This window comes from Gorilla gorilla, chromosome 4, assembly GCF_029281585.2.
Source record: "Gorilla gorilla gorilla isolate KB3781 chromosome 4, NHGRI_mGorGor1-v2.1_pri, whole genome shotgun sequence".
In the NCBI taxonomy this organism is placed as follows: Eukaryota; Metazoa; Chordata; class Mammalia; order Primates; family Hominidae; genus Gorilla; species Gorilla gorilla.
In genome coordinates, this window is record NC_073228.2 from 129,954,074 (window position 1) to 129,972,419 (window position 18,346).

The following is an 18,346-nucleotide window of genomic DNA, read 5'->3' on the forward strand; positions in this document are numbered from 1 at the left end:
TATGTTAAATTTGTTAAACCAAGTCTTAACACATTTAAGAAGATTGAAATTACATATATCATTATTTCAGGCCACTTTGGTAGAAAACTGGAAATCAACAGAAGGAATTTTGGAAAATTCATAAATACGTGGAAATTGAACAGTATACATCTGAACAACAAATGGATCAAATAAGAAATTAAAAGGGAAATTTTAACATATCTTGAGACAAACAGCAATGGAAACACAACATAACAAAACTTATGGAATACAGCAAAAGAATTTCTAAGAAGGAAGTTTATAGCAATAAGTGCTTACATTTAAAAAGAAAGATATTAAATGAATAGTCTAACATTATGTCTCAAGGAAATAGAAAAAACAACAAACTAAACCTAAAATTAGCAGAAGGAAGGAAATAATAAAAACAAGAACAAAAATAAGTCAAATAGAGAACAGAAAAAACACAGAAATAATAAAACTGAGTTAGTTTTATGAAAAATTAAATGGGCAAATCTTCAATTAGTCTAAGAAAAAGAGAAGGAAAAATGGCAGATAGGTGACAGGAATAAGGTGCACCTCCTGCTAAGATAGACAGAACAGCATCAGGAGACTCACATTGTGAACTTTTGCTCTATGAATCACCACAGGAACATACCAGGAAAACCAAAAGAATTCACAGATCCTTTGAAAGCAGTGGCTTGCCGCTGCAAACACTCCAAGACAGCCAAAAAACTGTGAGCTCCCAAAGTCTGAGGGGGAAAAGTAGTCCTCTGAACACAAATCCCCACTGGGAAACCTGAAAATCCAGATCATGGAAGGATTTAACCTTACCTAGAGCTAAAATGGATTTACAGAGCCAAGCTAAATATAAAAGTAGAAGCAGCAGCAGGAAGAGCCCTCTAGGCACTCCTGGTCCTCAGCTCAAGCACAGGGAGGCCATACCTGGCCTTATCTCACAGAGGTCCTTGGGGAAAAGAAGGCAACCAGCAGAATTGGGGAGGGTCCACAGAGTGAAGGAAGTTCCTAGCTGAACTTCGTAATAAGTTCGACTGAATATACATATATATCGTGCCAATGGAAGGAAATTAGTCCTAATTTTATATATATATATATTATATATATATATATATACACACACACACACACACACACACACACACACACCATGGAACACTACTCACCCATACAAAGGAATGAAATAATGGCATTTGTGGCAATCTAGATGTAGTTGGAGACCATTATTCTAAGTGAAGTAGCTGAGCAATGGGAAATTAAATGTTGTATGTTCTCACTTGTAAGTGAGAGCTAAGCTATGAGGACACAAAGGCATAAGAATGATAAACAAACTTTGGGAACTTGGGGTGGGGGAGGGATGGGAAGGGGATGAGGGATAAAAGACTATACACTAGATACAGAGTATGTTGCTTGAGTGATGGGTGCACCAAAATCTCAGAAATTACCCACTGAAGAAATTTTCCATGCAACTAAACACCACCTTTTCCCCCAAAACTATTTAAATAAAAATAAAAAAGAATATACATCATGACAAAGTGGGATTTATCCCTGACATGTAAGGCTGGTTTAACATATGGAAATCAACGTAATACATCACATTTACAGAACAAAAGGTACAAAAAAAAAACACATAACTTTCTCAATTGACACTGAAAAAGCATTTGGCAAAGTCCAAAATCCTTTCTTGCTAAAAATTCTTTTTTTTTTTCTTTTTTTTGGAGACGGAGTCTCACTCTGTAGCCAGGCTGAGTGCAGCGGCGCAATCTCGGCTCACTACAAGCTCCACCTCCTGGGTCCACGACATTCTCCTGCCTCAGCCTCCAGAGTAGCTGGGACTACAGGGACACGCTGCCATGCCTGGCCAATTTTTTGTATTTTTAGTAGAGATGGGGTTTCACCATGTTAGCCAGGATGGTCTCAATCTCCTGACCTCATGATCTGCCCGCCTTGGCCTCCCAAAGTGCTAGGATTAAAGGAGTGAACCACCACACCCAGCCAATAAAAACTGTTAACAGTTTAGGTAAACAAAGAAATTTCTTCAACATAATAAAGGCCATTTATGAAAACTCTACAACTAACATTATAATCAATGGGGAAAAACTAAAAGCTTTTCCACGAAGACCTGGTACAAGGCAAGGATGTCTACTCTTGCCACTTGTGTTCAACATACTACTGGAAGTCCCAGAAAGAGCAATCACATTAGGAAAAATAGACAAAAGGGCATTCAAATCAAAAAGAAGGAATTAAAACTATCTGTATTTGTAGATGACATGATTCTACATGTATAAAACTGCAAGGATTTCACACAAAAAAACTGCTAGAACTAGTAAGTGAATTAACTAAAGTTGCAGAATACAAAACTAACACAAAAAAATCAGCAGCATTTTAATACACAAATAATGACCTAGCTGAAAAAGAAATCAATCAAACAATCCCACTTACAACAGCAACCAAAAATTTTTTTAGAAATACATTTAACCAAGGAGGAGAAAGACCTGTACACTGAAAACTGTAAACCACTGTTAAAAGAAATTAAAGATGACATAAATAAATGCACAGGAAAGGTATCTTGTTCTCATGGATTGGAAGAATATTGTTAAAATATTCATACTACCCAAAGCAATAAACAGATTCAAAGCAATTCCTATCAAAATCTCAATGACATTCTCCACAGAAATAGAAAAGCAATCCTAAAGTTTACATGGAAGCATAAAATGTTTGGCCAAATGGCCAAAACAATTCTGAGAAAGAAAAACAAAGTTGTAGGCATAGCACTGATTTAAAACTATATTACAAAGCTATAGTAATCAAAACAGTATCATACTGGCATAAAAAAAGACACAAAGATGAGTAGAATAGGACAGAGACCCAGAAATAAAACCAAACATATACGGTCAACTTTTTTTTTTTTTAACAGAACACCAAGAGGATACATGGAGGATTATCTTTTCAACAAATGGTGCTGGGAAAACTGGATTTCCACATGCAAAAGAATGAAATTGGACCCTTACCTTATATCATACAAAAAAATCAACTCAAAATGGAATGCAGATTTAAATATAAGATCAGAAACTATGAAACACCTACAAGAGAACACAGGGGAAAATCATCTGAACACTGGCCTCAGCAATGATTTTTTTTATACCATACTAAAAACTCAGGCAACAATAACAAAAATAAAAATATGGAACTACAACAAACTAAAAAGCATCTGTACAAGAAAGGAAACAACAAAATGAAACAGTCTACAGATTAGGAAAAAATATTTGCAAATTCTGTATCTGATGAAAGGTTAATATCCACAATTCATAAATAACACATACAATTCAATAGTAAAAAAAAATTTAAACGGGCAAAAGACCTGAATAGACATTTCTCCAAAGAAGACAAAAAAAAATGGCCAACAGTTATATAAAAGGTGTTCCATATCATTAATCAAGGAAATGCAAACCAAACCACTGTGAGCTGTCACCTCACACTTGTTAGGGGGACTACTATCAAAAAGTCAAGAGATTCGTTCCAAGATGGCTGAATAGGAGCAGCTCTGGTCTGCAGCTCCCAGCATGATTGATGCAGAAGACGGGTGATTTCTGCATTTCCATCTGGGCTCTGAAGAGAGCAGTGGTTCTCCCAACATGGTGTTTGAGCTCTGAGAACGAACAAACTGCCTCCTCAAGTGGGTCCCTGACCCCCATGTAGCCTAACTGGGAGACTCTTCTCAGTAGGGGCCAACAGACACCTCACATAGGTGGTGCCCCTCTGGGACGAAGCTTCCAGAGGGAGGATCAGGCAGCAATATTTGCTGTTCTGCAGCCTCTGCTTGTAATACCCAGGCAAAAAGGGTCTGGAGTGGACCTCCAGCAAACTCCAACAGATCAGCAGCTGAGGGTCCTGACTGTTAGAAGGAAAACAACAAACAGAAAGGACTAGCATCATCATCAACAAAAAGGACATCTACACCAAAACCCCATCTGTAGGTCACCAACATCAAAGACCAAAGGTAGATAAAAACCACAAAGATGGGGAGAAACCACAGCAGAAAAGCAGAAAATTCTAAAAATCAGAGCGCCTCTTCTCCTCCAAAGGATTGCAGCTCCTCGCCAGCAATGGAACAAAGCTGGATGGAGAATGACTTTGGGGTTAACAGAAGTAGGCTTCAGAAGGTAGGTAATAACAGACTTCTCCAAGCTAAAGGAGCATATTCAAACCCATCACAAGGAAGCTAAAAACCTTGAAAAAAGGTTAGACGAATGGCTAACTGGAACAAACAGTGTAGACAAGAACTTAAATGACCTTATGGAGCTGAAAACTATGGCATGAGAACTTTGTGATGCATGCACAAGCTTCAATAGCTGACTCGATCAAGTGGAAGAAAGGATATCAGTGATTGAAGATCAAATTAATGAAATAAAACAAGAAAACAAGGTTAGAGAAAAAAGAGTAAAAAGAAACAAAGCCTCCAAGAAATATGGGACTATGTGAAAAGACCAAATCCACATCTGATGGGTGTACCAGAAAGTGATGGGGAGAATGGAACCAAGTTGGAAAACACTCTTCAGGATATTATCCAGGAGAACTTCCCTGACCTAGCAAGGCAGGCCAACATTCAAATTCAGGAAATACAGAGAACACCACAAAGATATTCCTCCAGAAGAGCAACCCCAAGACACATAATTGTCAGAAAAACCAAGGTTGAAATGAAGGAAAAAATGTTAAGGGCAGCCAGAGAGAAAAAGTCGGGTTACCCACAAAGGGAAACCCATCAGACTAACAGTGGATCTCTCGGCAGAAACCTTACAAGCCAGAAGAGAGCGGGGGCCAATATTCAACATTCTTAAAGAAAAGAATTTTCAACCCAGAATTTCATATCCAGCCAAACTAAGCTTCATAAGTGAAGGAGAAATAAAATCTTTTATAGGCAAGCAAATGCTGAGAGATTTTGTCACCACCAGGCCTGCCTTACAAGAGCTCCTGAAGGAAGCACGAAACACGGAATGAAACCACCAGTACCAGCCACTGCAAAAACATGTCAAATTGTAGAGACCATCGATGCTATGAAGAAACTGCATCAATTAACGGGCAAAATAATCAGCTAACATCATAATGGCAGGATCAAAATCACACATAACAATATTAACCTTAAATGTAAATGGGCTAAATGCTCCAATTAAAAGACACAGACTGGCAAATTGGATAAAGAGTCAAGACCCATCAGTGTGCTGTATTCAGGAGACTCATCTCACATGCAGACACACATAGGCTCAAAATAAAGGGATGGAGGAAGATCTACCAAGCAAATGGAAAGCAAAAAAAAGGCAGGGGTTGCAATCCTAGTCTCTGATAAAACAGACTTTAAACCAACAAAGATCAAAAGAGACAAAGAAGGCCATTACATAATGGTAAAATGATCAATTCAACAAGAAGAGCTAACTATCCTAAATATATATGCACCCATTACAGGAGCACCCAGATTCATAAAGCAAGTCCTTAGAGACCTACAAAGAGACTTAGACTCCCACACAATAATAATGGGAGACTTTAACAACCTACTATCAATATTAGACAGATCAACAAGACAGAACGTTAACTAGGATATCCAGGACTTGAACTCAGCTCTGAACCAGACCTAGTAGACATCTACAGAACTCTCCACCCCAAATTAACAGAATATACATTCTTTTCAACACCACATCACACTTATTCTAAAATTGACCACATAATTGGAAGTAAAGCACTCCTCAGCAAATATAAAAGAACAGGAAACACAACAAACTGTCTCTCAGACCGCAGTGCATCAAATTAGAACTCAGAATTAAGAAACTCGCTCAAAACCACACAACTACCTGGAAATTGAATAACCTGCTCCTGAATGACTACTGGGTACATAACGAAATCAAGGCAGAAATAAAGATGTTCTTTGAAACCAATGAGAACAAAGACACAATGTACCAGAATCTCTGAGACACATTTAAAGCAGTGTGTAGAGGGAAATTCATAGCACTGAATGCCCACAAGAGAAAGCAGAAAAGCTTGAAAATTGACACCCTATCATCACAATGAAAAGAACTACAGAAGCAAGAGCAAACACATTCAAAAGCTAGCAGAAGGTAAGAAATAACTAAGATCAGAGCAGAACTGAAAGAGATAGAGACACAAAAAACCCTTCAAAAAGTCAATGAATTCAGGAGCTGGTTTTTTGAAAAGATCAACAAAATTGATAGACTGCTAGCAAGACTAATAAAGAGGAAAAGAGAGAAGAATCAAATAGATGCAATAAAAAATGATAAAGGGGATATCACCACCGATCCCACAGAAATACAAACTACCATCAGAGAATACTATAAACACCTCTATGTAAATAAACTAGAAAATCTAGAAGAGATGGATAAATTCCTGGACACATACACCCTCCCAAGACTAAACCAGGAAAAAGTTGAATCTCTGAATAGACCAATAACAGGCTCTGAAATTGAGGCAATAATTAATAGCCTACCAATCAAAAGAAGTCCAGGACCAGACAGATTCACAGCCGAATTCTACCAGGGGTACAAAGAGGAACATGTACCATTCCTTCTGAAACTCTTCCAATCAATAGAAAAAGAGGGAATCCTCCCTAACTCATTTTATGAGGCCAGCATCATCCTGATACCAAAGCCTGGCAGAGAAAAAAAAAAAAAAAAAAAAAAAGAATTTTAGACCTGATGAACATCGATGTGAAAATCTTCAATGAAATACTGGCAAACCGAATCCAGCAGCTCATAAAAAAGCTTATCCACCATGATCAAGTCAGCTTCATCCCTGGGATGCAAGGCTCATTCAACATACACAAATCAATAAACGTAATCCATTACATAAACAGAACCAATGACAAAAACCACATGATTATCTCAATAGATGCAGAAAAGGCCTTCAAAAAAATTCAACAGTCCTTCACACTAAAAACTCTCAATAACCTAGGTATTGATGAGATGCATCTCAAAATAATAAGAGCTATTTATGACAAACCCACAGCCAATATCATACGGAATGGGCAAAAACTGGAAGCATTCCCTTTGAAAACTGGCGGAAGATAAGGATGCTGTTTCTCACCACTCCTATTCAACAGTGTTGGAAGTTCTGGCCAGGGCAATCAGGCAAGAGAAAGAAATAAAGGGTATTCAATTAGGAAAAGAGGAAGTCAAATTGTCCCTGTTTGCAGATAACATGATTGTATATTTAGAAAACGCCATTGTCTCAACCCAAAATCTCCTTAAGCTGATAAGCATCTTCAGAAAAGTCTCAGGATACAAAATCAATGTTCAAAAGTGACAAGCATTCCTATACACTGATAACAGACAGACAGAGAGCTAAATCATGAGTGAACTCCCATTCACAATTGCTACAAAGAGAGTAAGATACCTAGGAATGCAACTTACAAGGGATGTGAAAGACCTCTTGAAGGAGAACTACAAACCACTGCTCAATGAAATAAAGGAGGACACAAACAAATGGAAGAACATTCCATGCCCATGGATAGGAAGAATCAATATCTTGGAAATGGCCATACTGCCCAAGGTAATTTATAGATTCAATGCCACCCACATCAAGCTACAAATGACTTTCTTCACAGAATTGGAAAAAACTACTTGAAAGTTCATATGGAACCAAAAAAGAGCCCTCATTGCCAAGACAATCCTAAGCAAAAAGAACAAAGCTGGAGGCGCCATGCTACCTGGCTTCAAACTATACTACAAGACTACAGTAACCAAAACAGCATGGTACTGGTACCAAAACAGAGATAAAGACCAACGGAACAGAACAGAGCCCTCAGAAATAACGCCACACATCTACAACCATCTGATCTTTGACAACCCTGACAAAAACAAGAAATGGGGAAAGGATTCCCTATTTAATAAATGGTGCTGGGAAAACTGGCTAGTCATATGTAGAAAGCTGAAACTGGATCCCTTCCTTACACCTTATACAAAAATTAATTCAAGATGGATTAAAGACTTAAATGTTAGACCTAAAACCATAAAAACCCTAGAAGAAAACCTAGGCAATACTATTCAGGACATAGGCATGGGCAAGGACTTCATGACTAAAACACCAAAAGAATGGCAACAAAAGCCAAAATAGACAAATGGGATTTAATTAAACTAAAGAGCTTCTGCACAGCAAAAGAAAGTACCATTGGAGTGAACAGGCAACTTACAGAATGGGAGAAATTTTTTGCAATCTACCCATCTGACAAAGGGCTAATATCCAGAATCTACAAAGAACTCAAACAAATTTACATGCGAAAACAACCCAATCAAAAATTGAGCAAAGGATATGAACAGACACTTCTCAAAAGAAGACATCTATGCAGCCAACAGACATATGAAAAAATGCTCATCATCCCCGGTCATCAGAGAAATGCAAATCAAAACCACAATGAGATACCATCTCACACTGGTTAGAATTTCGATCATTAAAAAGTAAGGAAACAACAGGTGCTAGAGAGGATGTGGAGAAATAGGAACACTTTTACACTGTTGGTGGGAATGTAAATTAGTTCAACAATTGTGGAAGACAGTGTGGCAATTGCTCAAGGATCTAGAACTAGAAATACCATTTTACCCAGCAATCCCATTACTGGGTATATACACAAAGGATTATAAATCATGCTACTATGAAGACACACACACGTATGTTTATTGTGGCACTATTCACAATAGCAAAGACTTGGAACCAACCCAAATGTCCATCAATGACAGACTGGATTGAGAAAATGTGGCACATATACACCATGGAATACTATGCAGCCATAAAAAAATGAGTTCATGTCCTTTGCAGGGACACTAATGAAGCTGGAAACCATCATTCTGAGCAAACTATCACAAGGACAGAAAACCAAACACCACGTATTCTCACTCATAGGTGGGAATTGAACAATGAGATCACTTGGACACAGAGTGGGGAACATCACACACTGGGGCCTGTCAGGGGGTGAGGGCCTGGGGGAAAGATAGCATTAGAAAAATACCTAATGTAAATGACGAGTTGATGGGTACAGCTAACCAACATGGCACATGTATACTTATGTATCAAACCTGCACGTTGTGCACATGTACCCTAGAACTTAAAGTATAATAATAAAAAAAATTTAAAAAAAATTTTTTTTAAAAGTCAAAAGATAACAAATGGTTAAAGTGCAAAGAAAAGAGAACTCTCATACTGCATTGGTAGAAATGTAGATTGTTACAGCCATTATGGAAAACAGTATGGAAATTTTTTTAAAAAAACTAAAAATAGAACTACCACATGACCAAGCATTCCTTCATTTGGTCATACACCCAACGGAAATAAAATCATCACCTTGTAATCTTGTAAATGTATCTGCACTCTCATGTTCATTGTGGCATTATTCACAATAACCAAGAAGACTTAGTGGTTGTGGACAAATGGAGAAAGAGACTATGGGGTGTGTGTTTGTGTGTGTGTGTGCTGTGATATGTGTGTGTGTTTGTGTGTGTGTGTGTGTGTGTGTGTGTAATGGAATATTATTCAGTCCTAAAAAACAATAAGATCTTGCCATTTGCCACAATGTGGATAAGACTGGAAGACATTATACTAAGAGAAATAAATCTGACACAGAAAGAAAAAATATTATACGATCTCACTTATACGTAGAATCTTACAAAAAAGTTAAACATACAGAGATGGAGAATAATAGTGGTTACAGGGAGGCAAGGAGGAAATGAGATGATAACCTATAGCCTAGGTGTGTAGTAGGCTATACCATCTAGGTTTGTGAAAGTACACTCTCTGTGGGAGCTCTGAACCAAAGTCATCCTCTGTGCAAATTGCTTGATATGCCATTACTATTTAGCTTCTTTTCCTTTCCACATCCTTTATTATCCTACTAGGGTCGTAGGATAGTAACACTTTTCATGGAAATACTACCTGATAAATTACTTTCAAGTGAATTTTCCTTCCATTGTTTGAGCCAACTTGAAAATACATTATACAAAAGAAAATATCTAAGTGCTTAATAAAAATTTTTCTTTAAAAAGATTCAGCTTTATTAACCATTTAGGAAATACAAACCAAAACCTTAATGTAGTGTGTATATATATATACATATATATATACATATATATACACACATATATATACATATATATACGTATATATACATATATATATACACACATATATATACGTATATATACGTATATATATACATATATACGTATATATACGTATATATATACGTATATATATATACATGTATATATATACGTATATATATATATACATGTATATATATATATATACATATATATATATATACCAGAAAGTTAGAAATGGAAAAGATGAGACAATGCCAATTGCTGGCAAGGAAGAATGTGGAACAACTCACATGTACTTTGAAAAACTGCTTGGCATTATCCTCTGAAATTGAATGTATGTATACATATTAATCATTAATTCTATTCTTGTGTATACATGCCTAACTACCAACCACCAACATTCACTCACCAAAAGAAACACATGCAAATGTTCACCATCAAAAATATGTACTGTATAACTGTCATAGAAGCACCATTTGTAATAGCCACAAACCAGAAAATACCCCATTATTCATCAATAATATAATGGATACATAATTGGTAGTATATTCAAACAGAATGCTATGTAACAAAAAGAATGAACAACAGCTACACACAGCAACATGGATAAATCTCATAAGCATGATGTTGAGCAAAAAGATCAAACAAAAGAGTAAATACTGTGTGTTTCTATTTTTATAATTGGATAGACACAGAGATACACCACTCAGATACTCTTAAGGAAGGATATGCTGTCTTCACTGCTGAGAAAGCTGTGAGCAGGCTACTTTCAGCTGTCAAATTCTTCAGAAAGCACTTCAGTGGCAGAGAGCTGCCTCGCTCATAGCCAATGATTGATGGAGAAAAGGGAATATACCTGGCCATTTGGGCCCAACATGGGATAACTCTGACCACACGTTAATTTCAGAGCTCCTCATGGGATGAGCTGAGGCTGAAAAGTCTGCATCACAGCTCCTCTTCCCCTTGTATTGCATAAAATGTCAAAGCTAGTCTATGGCATTAGTAGTCAAGTATAGTTATCCTTGGATTGAGGGTAGAGAGGATTACATCTAGAAAGAGGCAAGGTAGTCTGTGGCGGTGGGGGCGCGGAGGGGAGCAGGGCTTCTGCGGTGCTGGTGATGTTCTATTTATGAGATCTGTTTCACTTTGTGAAATTCCAGCCAGTTGTATAATTATGGTATATACATTTTTCTATATATATTATACTTTAACAAAATGTTCACCAACCAATGTTTATAACTCCAAAATAAATAAATGAATTAATTAAAATTTTAAATAAAAAAATACTGAATTAGAGATAGAAAAGTTAATCATTCACTCATTCACCAACTTACTATGTGACTAGGGCAAATCTTTTAAACTGTCTGAGCCCACAACTCCTCAACTATGAGGCTGAAAACACAGCAAACTTATCCTTGCCTAAACATCATTTTTACATCCATTTGTTCATTTTCCAGTCTCACAACTGCTATGAGTATGGGTAATCGAGTTTTTGTATCCTCATTTTTTCAGTGGTGGAGCAATGTCTGTAAAGGTTAGGCAATTTGCTGAAAGTCACAAAGTCAGTGAGCTGCAGAGTCAGGTCTAGAATGCAAGTTTTCTGGAGCTGGTGTCTTCAACATCGAAGCAAGTCAATGTGTTCAAGAGAAACACGCAGATAATATGCTAATGACAATACCATCTAAGAAGATGTAGCACAGAGAAAGATGTCTAGAAGTTAGGAAAGAGACTGATTCTAAATAATAGTTAAGAGATAATTCAGACCGCTTGGTACAAAAGCAAAACTAAAATCACCCAATGTAAGCAGCCCAGTGGAATAAAACAAAAGCCAATGGTTAAGAGAAAAACAGCCAAAATGCCTACACTAGTCATGGGATGTATAGTATCTACGATAGGAATTTTATGATTCAGTGGTCTAGCCTCTTTCAAATTGTTTTAATTACAAGATATTATCCCGCCAGAGAGAGAGAGAGAGTAAAAAGCAGTTATCTCTTAGTAAACTAAATGTCTTTCTATTGGTCTGAGAATTCAAAGCTTCCTCCAAAGATATGGCTCCACTACTCCATTTTTCTGGATTAAAGCCATTAAACTGGTGTTCAAATTTCCCTATCAAAACCACGTAAACTCAAAAAAACATACCTTCTCTTTTATTGGAAGACAGGCCCGATACTAAACATAAATTTAACAAAGAATAAATTATACACCAACTTCCATATAACATCCACCATTGCAATAAACTGAGTTCTTCATTTTGACTTACGGGCATGTTTGTTTTTCTTAGGCATCTTTAAGGGACAGGTAGTTGGCTCAAATTCAACTCAGTCACGCTGCTTGCCAAAGAAGAACAGTCTCTAGTGGGTCATCTCATGTTTTGATGCATATCTTCTGTTAAATACCTTATAAAGTTCACAGTCCTCAAGTCCTGGAATAATGCCCACCCCTAGCTCCACTGTCCAGTTACCCTTCACCTCTAAAAGATCCCTGCTTTGCCAATTAAATCAGTTAATTCGTAAGCCAATTAAATTATATCTGTCAGTTTTCTTAATTAAATTGGTTGTTTGGTATCTTGTAGGACCAACATAGAACAGGGTAAATGCAAAATCTTATGCCCATTTCTAGGAAGTAGCTGAAGAAATGAATCATTAAAATACATCTTCTTACAAAACAGTGAGATGCTGTAAAAAAAAAAAAAAAAAAGATCAAATTGTAGGTACCTGATCCTTTTTCCTCAATTTCTGGTGCTTCTGACCGCTCTATAAAGGGATAATATTTAGGTATAAATAATTCCTCAAGACTGGGCATGGTGGCTCATGCCTGTAATCTCAGCATTTTGGGAGATCAAGGCGGGCAGATCCTTTGAGGTCAGGAGTTTGAAAGCAGCGTGGTTGACATGATGAAACCCCATCTCTACTAAAAATACAAAAATTAGCCAGGCATGATGGCAGACACCTGTAATCCCAGCTAATCCCACCTGTAATCGGGAGGCTAAGGCAGGAGAATCACTTGAACTCAGGAGGCGGAAGGCAGAGGTTTCAGTGAGCAAAGATCTTGCCACTGCACTTCAGCCTGGGCTACAGAGCGAGACTCCATCTCAAAAATGATAATAATAAGTCCTCAAGAAACGATTAAATCAAAGTGACATGATCTCTTCTATAGTTTTTCCACATAAAAATATTAAACTGCCTCTAAAGTGAACCGAGAAACATGTCAATCATAAAGCTGTAGTCATTCACCAACATTTTTAAAGGATTTATAGCAGCATGTAGTTCTCACACCCAAAAGGCACTAACATTTGTTATGAAGAACATTTTAGGATGCTTTTTGCAACAGCTTTTAATGATATGCAGAGGCTAGTTGAAGTACCTGAAACTAAACATTAACTTTCATTCGAGATGTGTTTCTGTCCCATATAATTAGTCCATTTGTATAGCAAAAAAGAGAAGGTAGAAAGCAATACAAAGTTTCTCTGAATGAGATCCATATTAATATTTCAAATACACTATCACTTTAAGTCTGACATTTTCTTTCTGCTTTTTTCATATCATGGTCAAATTTTTAAAACTGTAAGAGTTTTATTTACTCATTATTACACAGTGATTACTTGTGTAATCAAATAATAAAAAGAAACTAGAAAATAAAAACAAAAACGTTTTTGACCCACAGACACCACTCTATTAAGATATTGTTTAATCAGAATTTTTCTCTTCTTTCCTCCCCCAACCTTTCTGCAGACTCTGCTAGCTCAACAAAACAAGTGGATAAAAAAAGCCTTTTCTGTCAAGATGTCATAATTTAGGACTCGCAGTGATTGGTGATAATATATTGCCTTGAATGTTAAAGGTGGCAGGTGACAGAGATGAAGCAAACAGTGTATTTCATACAGCTACAGAGACATGAAGTTAGACTTCACATAACAGGGACTATAAAAAGTAATCATGCAGGTCTGCAATGTAAATGCTATGGTGCTTATGAAATGCACTGTAATATCCAGCAGAATAGTGACAGATGATGCAATGCACAACCCTATGCTAGGCAGCATACACTACTCCTTACTACAGTGACATAAAGGCATGTTCCTGATACATTCATTAAATTAGTTTGATAAAGTATGGTCTACGACATTGTACCTGCTGGGGTGGTCTAGGAAGCATGGGGTGACACTGTTCATGGGGTGACTGAACTGTTACTGATCTAGGATACAGGTTTTCTCATTGCTGTGTACCTGTGTTTGTAGTAAAGTTAAAACCTTTTGTTCAATTCTGGGCATTATTTTCTCAAACATTTGAACTCATTACTCTAAACTTCTCCTGCTGCAGAAGGAAGGAGAGCCTGCATGTTGGCTACTCCAATGCAATGCCAAGGATTTCAAGGTTCTCTTCCCATGTTGCCTGCCATGGTTTTGATGTTTGTCCCTCCAAATCTCACGTTGAAATGTGATTCCCAATGTTTGAGGTGGGGCATGGTGGGAGGTGATTTGGTCACAGCGCCGGATCCCTTATGAACAGTTTAGCACCATCCCCTTGGTTATAAGTGAGTTCTCACTCAGTTGATGCAAGATCAGGTTCTTTAAAAGAGCCTAGGACCTCCCTCTTCTCTCTCGTGTCACATGGCCAGAGAAGGAGCAAGAGAGAAAAGAAGGAGGTCCTAGACTCTGGGCTGGGCTCATATGCTGGGATCCCCCTTCGCCTTCCACTGTGATTGATTGAAAGCTCCCTGAAGCCTCACCAGAAGCCTAGCAGATGCTGATGTCATGCTTACTGTAAAGACTGCAGAACTGTGAGCCAATTAAACCTATCTTCTTTATAAATTACCCAGCCTTAAGTATTTCTTTATAGTAACACAAGAATAGACTAATAAACTGCCAGAAGGAGAGACGCATGGATTGCCTCATCTCTGGCAAACTATTATTTGTGCAGATTCAGGCTCATGAGTGTCGTAGATTATGGGAATTCACAAGATATACCTTCTCCTTTATACACCCTGGCTGCATATGACATTGGCAAGTACCAGACATCAGACTTCTTTGTAGAGATGCTTTTCAGAAAAAATAAAAATAAAAACAACACAAAACAAAGACGTGTGTGCTTGCACACAGCTATAAAAACACTATACTGTTATAGAATATTTGTAACAACGATTTCATGAAGAAAAGTCTTTTATAATCAGAACTCTGAACTATGTCTAACTCACCACTAAGTTTCCATCTGTATTTTTTATCCACGAAGTGCTCATTTTCTATTGGTCTGGTCTCATGAACAGATGAGTCCTAACAATGTTGTGGTTTCAGGAACATAGAAGAAAGTGTGTGCCTCACCCCTTCCAAAATTCCTCCAGCCAGCTGATTCCTGAAATGCACAATTAATAGTTAATGGCTTTCTTTAATGTTTATTCTCTACTAATATGTAAATTTCAAAACAAGTAACAATTAAACATTGTCAACTTAAGATAAACAAGTTAATAAAAAATCTATCCTTGAGCACAGGTGAAAAAGTAGAGCACAGAAAGGCTATATATATACACACTATGTAGGGTACACTAACTTATGGGAGGAGAGGAAAAGTTTAAGTAGGAAGTACTTATATCATATTGGTAGAAGTAAATGTAAAGGATTGTGCATCTCATGGATTCTGAATGCAGTTTCCTCTATGATCCCAAATTCCCTTTTGCAGACTCAGTATCTTAGTTCTCTGTTTGGAATGCTGTGTGTCACAGCATCCCTGGAGATCCTGGCAGGCTTTACATGAGACTGAAAGAACTGACTTCAGGAATAGGTTTGCTGGATTGTTTTCTCTTTCAACAAGACTGAACCAAAAGCTAAAGCTCAACAGGAGAAAATGTCTATTTCTACCCAATAACACAAATGAATTGTGGGTGATACAGGAGAAACCTACAAAATACAGGTCTACAATCCCTCATTCAAAATCCTCAAAGACAGAAGTATTTCAGCATTCAGAATTGTTTGGGGATTCTCCAAACATAATATACTACAGATTTCAGATATAGATACCACCACCAGTGGGGTCTGGGCTGGCTGTTCATTATCAAACAGAATAATTTTTACAGCGAAACATATGGATTTCATCAAAAAATGCTTTAAAAATGAAAAAAGATGGTAAATAGCCTTATAAGGGTTCAGATCAGATTTTTCCACGAAGTAAATTTGCCATAATCGTACAGGAAAAAAAAATGCTTTTCAGGCCCTTTTTGGTTTAAGAATCAAGAACAAGGGACTGTCATTTTTACCATAAATGTTTGCTCATCACTTTTGGAACAGAATGATGAATAATTGCTTCTGTAGCATTTCTGTAGCACAAAAACATCCTATGTCAAAAGATCTATTGGAGGAAGTGATGTGAACAGTTGATGTGCAAGTAAGTACTGTAATGCCTCATTCAGAGTCTCCTAGCCAAGCACTCCCAAAGCCAGAGAGAATGAGGCTGGGCAGACAGCTTTTCTCCTGACCTATGATCAATATCTCAGGCAGAGAGCAGCACTGCCCCTAAGTTAAGATACCGTCATCACTCAAGTGTGTTTGAGTGAAGCTCACTGAAAAGAAATGAGGGATGGCAGCAGTTTGCTGCCTTCTGCTTCCACACTAATTGCCTCAGGATCCTGCTGCTTTTACTCCTCGATGTAATTTTCTTCTCCTGGACTGTGCACAGGCATTTTCATCTTTTAAGTTCCTGTCCCTGGGCACAGGAACTTATGAAGAGAATTAAGAGAGTTGTCCACACTCCTGCTAGTCGAGGCTTCCATTCAGAAAAACTATTTGCATTTTATCTAATGATGGAGTTACTGTTTTTAAGCATTCTACCCATCTTCTTAATTTCCTTCTTGATGTTTTTTCTTGGGTAATGCACCCTCACTTCACACTGAGGCTGAGCTCATGATATTCTTCTTAAAACTGGCTGCCCTCCTGTCATCTCCTTCCCACAGCCAATAACTTATGGAAAAGTTAAAAAATAAATTGAAAAAGATCTTTGAAATATTTTTGAGGCTGGGATATCATTTGTAAATGCACTTACGTAAAACAGTTTATTCTCCAAGATAATGAAGAAATAGAGTATGACTGTGTTATTAAATAATGAACTGTGATAGACCTGGATGTGTATGGGAGGGACTGCATTGGACATAACTGTATACAAAAGTTGTGATCCCTCTTCACATTGGGTGAAGAAGATACATGTAAGTGAGAAGGTAACTAAAATTCTAAGGTATCTATAGGAACAAACACATGAGTGATACAGATAATAAATGATATAAGGTTGCTTATAATATAGAGGTGGATGCTTTAATGAAGTCTAAAACAACAATAGTTTAAAAAAGAAAGAATTTATTTCTCTTATGTAAGTTCCTATGACAATCTCATTCTGCAAAGTAATCAGATTTCTAGACATCTTCTTATTCTTGCTCTGGCATTCTCATGGTAGAGTATTAGAATGATGCTCTGTTTTTCTTTCATCCACATGGTCCAAAATGGTATGCCCCTTCACTAAAGCATGTGACTCAGAAGGTAAACACATCATTTTTATTCATACCTTGCTGGTCACACCCACCTGCAAGGGGGGTTGGAAAATTCAGTCTTTCACTTGAGTGCTTATGTGCCATCTAAAAACTGAAATTGTATTGTGTTAAAAGAAAAACTTTAGACAAATTAAACATAGCTTATTTGGACAGAGAACAATTCTTAAATTGGGAAGCACCCAAAAAGTCTGTTAAATTAAATAGCCAGGAAGCCATTGGCTTGATGAGTTTGAAATGGGAGAGTTCCCTGACCCCCTCCCAGGATATGCAACAGGGGTATGGCTTGTCTGTTTGGCCACTCTGCACTTAAACCCCTTACGGGAGAGGAAGCATGCAGATGGACAGGCGCAGGAGCCAGGGCGAGTGCCCCTGGACTCCGGCCCCATGGCAGTGTCCAGAGGTGGGAGACTGTGACTCCCAAAGCCCAAGTGGGCATGTGTTACAGTGCACTCTTTTAGCCTTGCCATCCACAGACAGTTTAAGTGTTAAATAGCTCAGTGGGCCCTCTACCTTTTTGCATGGGCAGATGGCCAGTGTGATAGCTTTCTGCATCCCAAGTTCTTGTCCGGCATCCAGGAAAAATCAGGTCACACATGGACTTGAAGAATGAATGCAGGGATTTTATTGAGTGGTGGAGGTGGCTCTCAGTGGGAAGGAGTGGGAAGATGATCTTCCCTTGGAGTTTGGCCGCCTAGTGGCCAATCTCTCCAACCATCTGCAGCCAAACTCCC

General features: G+C 37.7%; 1 long non-coding RNA gene across 4 annotated transcripts in view; it reads right to left on the minus strand.

Moving 5' to 3' along the window:
- Positions 1-18,346, minus strand: part of LOC129533505 (uncharacterized) — a 281,213-nt gene that overhangs the window by 75,944 nt on the left and 186,923 nt on the right. For all 4 annotated transcript variants that reach the window (XR_010133932.1, XR_010133931.1, XR_010133934.1 and 1 more), the window contains exon 3: positions 15,282-15,436. This is a non-coding gene — a long non-coding RNA (uncharacterized lncRNA). The remainder of the gene's footprint in view (positions 1-15,281; positions 15,437-18,346) is intronic.